An 8,153-nucleotide genomic window follows, 5' to 3' on the forward strand; every position below is an offset into this window, starting at 1 on the left:
ATGACAGCCTCTAGGTCCATCCACATCTCTACAAATGACCCAATTTTGTTCCTTTTTATAGCTAAGTAATATTCCATTGTATATATGTATCACATCTTCTTTATCCATTCGTCTGTCGATGGGCATTTAGGTTGCTTCCATGACCTGGCTATTGTAAATAGTGCTGCAGTGAACATTAGGGAGCGTGTGTCTTTTTGAATTATGGTTTTCTTGGGGTATAGGCCCAGTAGTGGGATTGCTGGGTCATATGGTAATTCTATTTTTAGTTTTTTAAGGAAACTCCATGCTGTTCTCCATAGGGGCTGTATCAATTTACATTCCCACCAACAGTGCAAGAGGGTTCCCTTTTCTCCACACCCTTGCCAGCATTTGTTGTTTGTAGATTTTGTCATGATACTCATTCTAACCAGTGTGAGGTGATACCTCATTGTAGTTTTATTTATTTATTTATTTTTAGCTGCATTGGATCTTCATTGCTGCATGCAGGCTTTCTCTAGTTGTGGTGAGCAGGGGCTACTCTTCATTGTGGTGTGTGGGCTTCTCATTGCGGTGGCTTCTGTTGTTGCGGAACACGGGCTCTAGGCGTGCAGGCTTCAGTAGTTGTGGCCTGTGGGCTCAGTAGTTGTGGCTTGTGGGCTCTAGAGCGCAGGCTCAGTAGTTATGGTGTGCACGGGCTTAGTTGCTCTGCGGCATGTGGGATTTTCCTGGACCAGGGCTTGAACTCGTGTCCCCTGCTTTGGCAGGCAGATTCTTAACCACTCTGCCACGAGGGAAGCCCCCACTGTAGTTTTGATTTACATTTATCTAATGATTAGTGATGTTGAACAGCTTTCATGTGCCTCTTGACCATCTGTATGTTTTCTTTGGAGAAATGTCTACTTAGGTTTTCTGCCCATTTTTTGATTGGGTTGCTTTATTAATATTGAGCTGCATGAGCTGTTTATATATTTTGGAGATTAATCCTTTGTCCGTTGATTCATCTGCAAATATTTTCTCCCATTCTGAGTGTTGTCTTTTCGTACTGTTTCTAGTTTCCTTTGCTGTGCAAGGCTTTTAAGTTTCATTAGGTCCCATTTGTTTATTTTTGTTTTTACTTCCATTACTCTAGGAGGTGGGTCAAAAAAGATCTTGCTGTGATTTATGTCAAAGAGTGTTCTTCCTATGTTTTCCTCTAAGAGTTTGATAGTGTCTGGCCTTACATTTAGGTCTTTAATCCATTTTGAGTTTATCTTTGTATATGGTGTTAGAGAGTGTTCTAATTTCATTCTTTTACATGTAGCTGTCCAGTTTTCCCAGCACCACTTATTGAAGAGACTGTCTTTTCTCCATTGTATATCCTTGCCTCCTTTGTCATAGATTAGTTGACCATATGTATGTGGCTTTAACTCTGAGCTTTCTATCCTGTTCCATTGATCTATATTTCTGCTTTTGTGCCAGTACCATATTGTCTTGATTACTGTAGCTTTGTAGTATAGTCTGAAGTCAGGGAGTCTGATTCCTCCAGCTCCATTTTTTTCCCTCAAGACTGATTTGGCTATTCTGGGTCTTTTGTGTCTCCATACAAATTTTAAGATTTTTTTGTTCTGGTTGTGTGGAAAATGCCATTGATAATTTGACAGGGATTGCATTGAATCTGTAGACTGCTTTGGGTAGTATAGTCATTTTCACAATATTGATTTTTCCAATCCAAGAACATGGTATATATCTCCATCTGTTTGTGTCATCTTTGATTTCTTTCATCAGTGTCTTATAGTTTTCTGAGCACAGGTCTTTTGTCTCCTTCAGTAGGTTTATTCTTAGGCATTTTATTCTTTTTGTTGCAATGGTGAATGAGACTGTTTCCTTAATTTCTCTTCCTGATCTTTCACTGTTAGTGTATAGGAATGCAAGAGATTTCTGTGCATTAATTTCGTATCCTGTAACTTTACCAAATTCATTGATTAACTCTAGTAGTTTTCTGGTGACATCTTTAGTATTATCTATGTATAGTATCATGTCCTCTGCAAACAGTGACTTTCCAATTTGTATTCCTTTTATTTCTTTTTCTTCTCTGATTGCCATGGCTAGAACTTCCAAAACTATGTTGAATAATAGTGGTGAGAATGAGCATCCTTGTCTTGTTCCTGATCTTAGAGGAAATGCTTTCTGTTTTTCACTATTGAGAATGATGTTTGCTGTGGGTTTGTCATATATGGCCTTTATTATTTTGAGGTAGGTTCCCTCTATGCCCACTTTCTGGAGACTTTTTATCATAAATTGGTGTTGAATTGTGTAAAAAGCTTTTTCTGCCTGTATTGACATTATCATATGGTTTTTCTTCTTCAATTTGTTAATATGGTGTATCACATTGATTAATTTGCATATATTGAAGAATCCTTGCATCTCTGGGATAAATCCCACTTGATCATGGTGTATGATCCTTTTAATATGTTGTTGGATTCTGTTTGCTAGTATTTTGTTGAGGATTTTTACATCTATATTCATCAATGATATTGGTCTGTAATTTTCTTTTTTGTAGTATCTCTGTCTGGTTTTGGTATCAGGGTGATGGTGACCTCATAGAATGAGTTTGGGAGTGTTCCTTCCTCTGCAGTTTTTTGGAAGAGTTTGAGAAGGGTGGGTGTTAGCTCGTCTCAGTGTTTGATAGAATTCACCTGTGAAGCCATCTGGACCTGGACTTCTGTTTGTTACAAGATTTTTAATCACAGTTTCAATTTCCTTACTTGTGATTGGTCTGTTCATATTTTCTGTTTCTTCCTGGTTCAGTCTTGGAAGGTTCTACCTTTCTAAGAATTTGTCCATTTCTTCCAGGTTGTCCATTTTATTGGCATAGAGTTGCTTGTAGTAGTCTCTTAGGGTGCTTTGATTTCTGTGGTGTCTGTTGTAACTTCTCCTTTTTCATTTCAATTTTATTGATTTGAGTCCTCTCCCTCTTTTTCTTGATGAGTCTGGCTAAAGGTTTATCAATTTTGTTTATCTTCTCAAAGAACCAGCTTTTAGTTTTATTGATCTTTGCTGTTGTTTTCTTTGTTTCTGCTTCATTTATTTCTGCTCTGATCTTTATGATTTCTTTCCTTCTACTAACTTTGGGTTTTGTTTGTTCTTTCTCTATTTCCTTTAGGTGTAAGGTTAGATTGTTTATTTGAGATTTTTCTTGTTTCTTGCAGTAGGCTTGTATTGCTATAAACTTCCCTCTTAGAACTGCTTTTGCTGCATCCCATAGGTTTTGGATCGTCGTGTTTTCATTGTCATTTGTTTCTAGGTATTTTTTGATTTCCTCTTTGATTTCTTCAGTGATCTCTTGGTTTTTTAGCAACGTATTTTTTAGCCTCCATGTGTTTGTGCTTTTTAGGTTTTCTTGCCTGTAATTGATTTCTAATCTCATAGCATTGTGGTCAGAAAAGATACTTTATATGATTTCAATCTTCTTAAATTTACTGAGGCTTGATTTGTGACCCAAGATGTGATCTATCCTGGAGAATGTTCCATGTGTGTTTGAGAAGAAAGTGTAATCTGCTGTTTTTGGATGGAAGTCCTATGAATATCAATTAAATCTATCTGGTCTATTGTGTCATTTAAAGCTTGTGTTTCCTTATAAATTTTCTCTTTGGATGATCTGTCCATTGGTGTAAGTGAGGTGTTAAAGTGCCCCACTGTTATTGTGTTACTGTCAGTTTCCTCTTTTATAGCTGTTAGTGTTTGCCTTATGTATTGAGGTGCTCCTATGTTGGATGCATGTATATTTATAATTGTTATATCTTCTTCTTGGATTGATCCCTTGATCATTATGTAGTGTCCTTCCTTGTCTCTTGTAACATTCTTTATTTTAAAGTCTACTTTACCTGATATGAGTATAGCTACTCCAGCTTTCTTCTGATTTCCATTTGCATGGAATATCTTTTTCCATCCCCTCACTTTCAGTCTGTACGTGCCCCTAGGTCTGAAGTGGGTCTCTTGTAGACAGCATATATGTGGGTCTTGTTTCTGTATCCATTCAGCGAGCCTGTGTCTTTTGGTTGGAGCATTTATTCTGTTCACATTAAGGTAATTATCAATATGTAGGAACATACATTTGTTTTGGAGATTTTTTAAAAACCTTCTTATTTTATGTTGGAGTATAGCTGATTAACAATGTTGTGTTAGTTTCAGGTGTACAGCAAAGTGATTCAGTTATACATATACATGTATCTATTCTTTTTCAAAATCTTTTCCCATTTAGGTTGTTACATAATATTGAGCAGACTTCCCTGTGCTATACAGTAGACCCTTGTTGGTTATCCATTTAAAATAGGGCAGTGTGTACATGTCAGTCTGGAACTTACATTTTAGTAGGTAAAACTGACAATAAGCTATATGTTAATTATCCTTTTTGTTAGATAGCAGTAAATGATACGAAGAGAAAGAAAGGTGGGATGGGAGGGCAGGGAGTTCTGAGGGAAGAGTTATGATTTTAAATAGGTGGGGAAGATCTCACTAAGAAGGCGACAACTGGTGAAAGATGTTTAGGAGGCAAGGGAGTGAGCGAGCCACGGCAGAAGAGGAAAGAGCAGTGTGAAGGCACCGGATCGGCATTATGCCTGACATGGTCTGGGCAGCCTTGTCCAGTAAAAATATAATAGAAGCCACATCTGGAAGTTTAGGTTGTCCAGTAGCCATATTAGAGAAAAGAAAAAGAGAAATGTGAAACTAATGTTAGTGATATTTTCTATTTAACCCAATATAGTAAAAATATTACCATTTCAACATATAATCAATGTAAAAATTATTGAGATAGTTTAGATTCTCTTTTTCCTACAAGTCTTTGAAATCTGGTGTGTTATGTATCTTACAGCACATCTCAACTGGATACTAAATCTTCACTGGAAATACCTGATCTGTGTTTAGAGCTCATAAAATTTACAGTTAAAAAAGTAGACTCACACACCCAGGTTGTTGCAAATATATTTAAAAGTTTTCTGATAAATGAATGGAGTATCATTTTTAACATGTAAGTTATTGAAAATGATATACATTAAAAAATTCCGTTACACTAGCCACATTGCCGGGCCTCAGTGGACATGTGGCAAGTTTCTACTCTGTTGGACAGCGCAGGTCTTTGGCAGTGAGGTTGACTTGGTAAGTGATGGGGACATCGAGGGAGCTGAGGGGTATGAGGTCAGAGAGGAGGTGGGACCCACTGCAGGGTTCTGTAGGCCATTGTGAGGAGTTTGGCTACCACCCTGGGTGAAATGGGAGCAGACGGAGGGCTTTGAGTGGAGAAGTAACAAGATCTGACTTACGTTTTAGTAGGATGGCTCTGGCTGCAGTGCTGGGAATAGACGAAGAGGTGGGGGCAAAGGCGCCCGGTTAAGAAGCCGTGGTCACAATCCGGGTGAGAGGTCCTGGTGTTTCGGAGCCAGGTGGTAGCAGTGAGTTGGTGAGAAGTGGTTGGAGCCTTGGAATTTTGGGAAGGAAGGCATTCCTGATGAGCTGGATGCAGGGATGTGGCAGTGGGGGAGGTGGGAGAGAAAGGGGAAGGTCAAGGATGAGGCCAAGAGTTCGGCCCAAGCAAACATAAGGATGGAATTTCCATTAATGGGGTTGGAGAAGACTGTGGGAGAAGCAGTTTTGGGGAGAAGGTGAGAGTTTGGGGTTGGATTTGCTGGGTTTGAGATGTGTCATTTTGATATAATGTGGGTGGCCTGTGCCCTGAGGCTGTGGGAGGTCAGAGGCCTGGGGCATGGCAAGCTTCTGCCCGAACCCCTGCACCATACGGATGGATGGCTCCCCTCCCATTCCAGAGGGCAGTTCTTGGCACAGCTGAATTTTAAAAACTTTCAGATAAATTCTCTGTGCCTCCAGCACCATTGGTGCTTACTCCCTGAAGGTCACTGGAAGTTGCTAGGGTCCTCTGGGTCAGAGCCATATTTCAAGGTCACATCTCCCTGCTCCTAGCGGACCCCAGAGCAGTATGATGAATAAAAAGAGTCATACATGGTCAAAAGCTCCCCCAGCATGCTGGGAAAGCCAATTTTAGGGGAAGTTACTGAAACAGTACAAAACTCTGAAGACACACATTCCTGATTTCCTAGCACTTTAACTCTGCAGGGATGTGGAAGAAGGGATTAACGTGCTACAGGTGGAGGGGGAGTGGAGAGGCGGGCGACCTCCGCCAGGTCTCAGAGCCAGGGAGGCGGAGAGGCCCGGCCCCTGGGAACCCCCCAGCCTCACGTGTCACTGAGTGCCTGGGGCTCTCAGGGACCATGCCGAGTGCCATCACACCTGCTCCCTTTCCGCTGGGAGGAGAGTTGGGAAAGGGGGCAGGAGTGGCCTTGAAGGTCTTCTCCCATCCCTACCAGTGTCCGATGATGGGACCTGGGCCTGGAGGGTGAGGGTCTTGGGACCTGTGGACCAAGGCCACTCCATTCTGGTAACCCAGGCCTGCTGGGCACGGGTCTTCTGACCTGGGTTCAGATCCAGAGACTGACCCTTATTGGCTGTGAAACTTCAGTGATTTAATTTTTGAGTCCGTTAGTGCATCTCTTGAATAGGGGTGATGGTGCCTGCCGGGGCGGTTTTGTGAAGTGATGTTAATGAGTGACCTTAGCTCTGAGATGTGACACTTAGTGAATGTTGACTCTCAGTAAATATTGATTCCTTCTTCCTTCCACGGATGTGAGAATTGCCTGTGGGCAGGCCAATTCTGTCCCCCGAGCGGCGGGAGATGGTGCAGAAGGGAACATCTGTCGTAGTGTTGGATTGAGGATGCCCGATGAGCAGAGAGTATGGGTAGAGGAGAAGGAAGCATCTGCCTGAATGGGGGAGAGTGAGACCGTGGGGAGTCTCCTGCCTTCCACGAGGCTGGGATCTCGCCCTGTGCCTTCATTTTTATTTATTTTTATAATTTAAAAAAATTTATTTATTTATTTATTTATGACTGCATTGGGTCTTCGTTGCTGCGTGTGGGCTTTCTCTAGTTGCGGTGAGCGGGGGCTACTCTTCGTTGCGGTGTGTGGGCCTCTCACTGAGCTGGCTTCTCTTGTTGCAGAGCACGGGCTCTAGGTGCGTGGGCTTCAGTAGTTGTGGTGCACGGGCTCTAGAACGCAGGCTCAGTAGTTGTGGCACATGGGTTTAGTTGCTCCGTGGCATGTGGGATCTTCCCGGACCAGGGCTCGAACCCGTGTCCCCTGCATTGGCAGGTGGATTCTTAACCACTGAGCCACCAGGGAAGCCCCATCGCCCTGTGCCTTTAGATCGCGGTTCTCAACTGGGGTGATTTTGCTCCCCAGTGGGATGTCTGGCAATGCCCGCAGACATTTTTCATCATCAAGACTAGGGGAAGGCTGTTACAGACATCTCGTGGGTAGAGGCCAGGGATGCTGGTAAACATCCTACAACACAAAGGACAGTCCCCACAGCAAAGAATTGCCCGGCCCCAGTGTGAGTAGCTCTGGGGCTGGGAATCCCTGCTTTAGATGACTCATTCTCACAGGCTTCTTGTGAGGAGAAATGAGAAAACAGATGAGATTGCTTTATCAGCTTCAACATGCCATTCTAATCCCTCTCTCCCCCTACCCTTTTCTCAGGGTCAGCCCTGTGTCATAAAGGGCTCTGGACCAGGAGTCGGAAGACCTGAGTTCAAAGCCCGACTCGGGGGAGTGTGTCCTTGTGTCTGGTCTCCGTGTCCTTCATCCTTGCAGGTCTCGTGTGTAAACGGGACAGCGGTGTCCACAGTGGTGTGGACACAGTGAGAGTCTGCGTGGGGAAGATGCTCCATCACCTGGGATGTGCTGGCCAAGGGGAGGTGGCGGGATTAGAGTCTTTGTACATGTGCATGAATGATACTTTAGGAGAGGGGAGCCCAGGGATGCCCCTCTGCCCCTGCAGGGCCACGTGACTGTTCCCCCAGGCCTACTCCATTTCATTTTTTGTTTTGTGTTTTCTTGAACAGGTGGAGCTAAAGTCTCCATTTGGGAAGATGGAATTTGCAGGAAAGCGCAGAGCTATTATTTGTGGGCTGTGTGAGTGGGGGACAGAGCCGGCTGAGTGGCAGGTTTCCAGGCAGGGGAGAGACAGCTAAGTGTGCCAGCCCAGGCACCGCTAGAATCCTTTTGGGGTGAGTGGGCCAGGGTTCCCCAGTAACCACCTCAGGAAACAAGTATTTGCTCTGAGCT

The sequence above is a fragment of the Delphinapterus leucas genome, chromosome 1 (genome assembly GCF_059928025.1).
Source record: "Delphinapterus leucas isolate spDelLeu-1000000601 "Yukka" chromosome 1, BTC_Dleu_Yukka2, whole genome shotgun sequence".
Taxonomy (NCBI): Eukaryota; Metazoa; Chordata; class Mammalia; order Artiodactyla; family Monodontidae; genus Delphinapterus; species Delphinapterus leucas.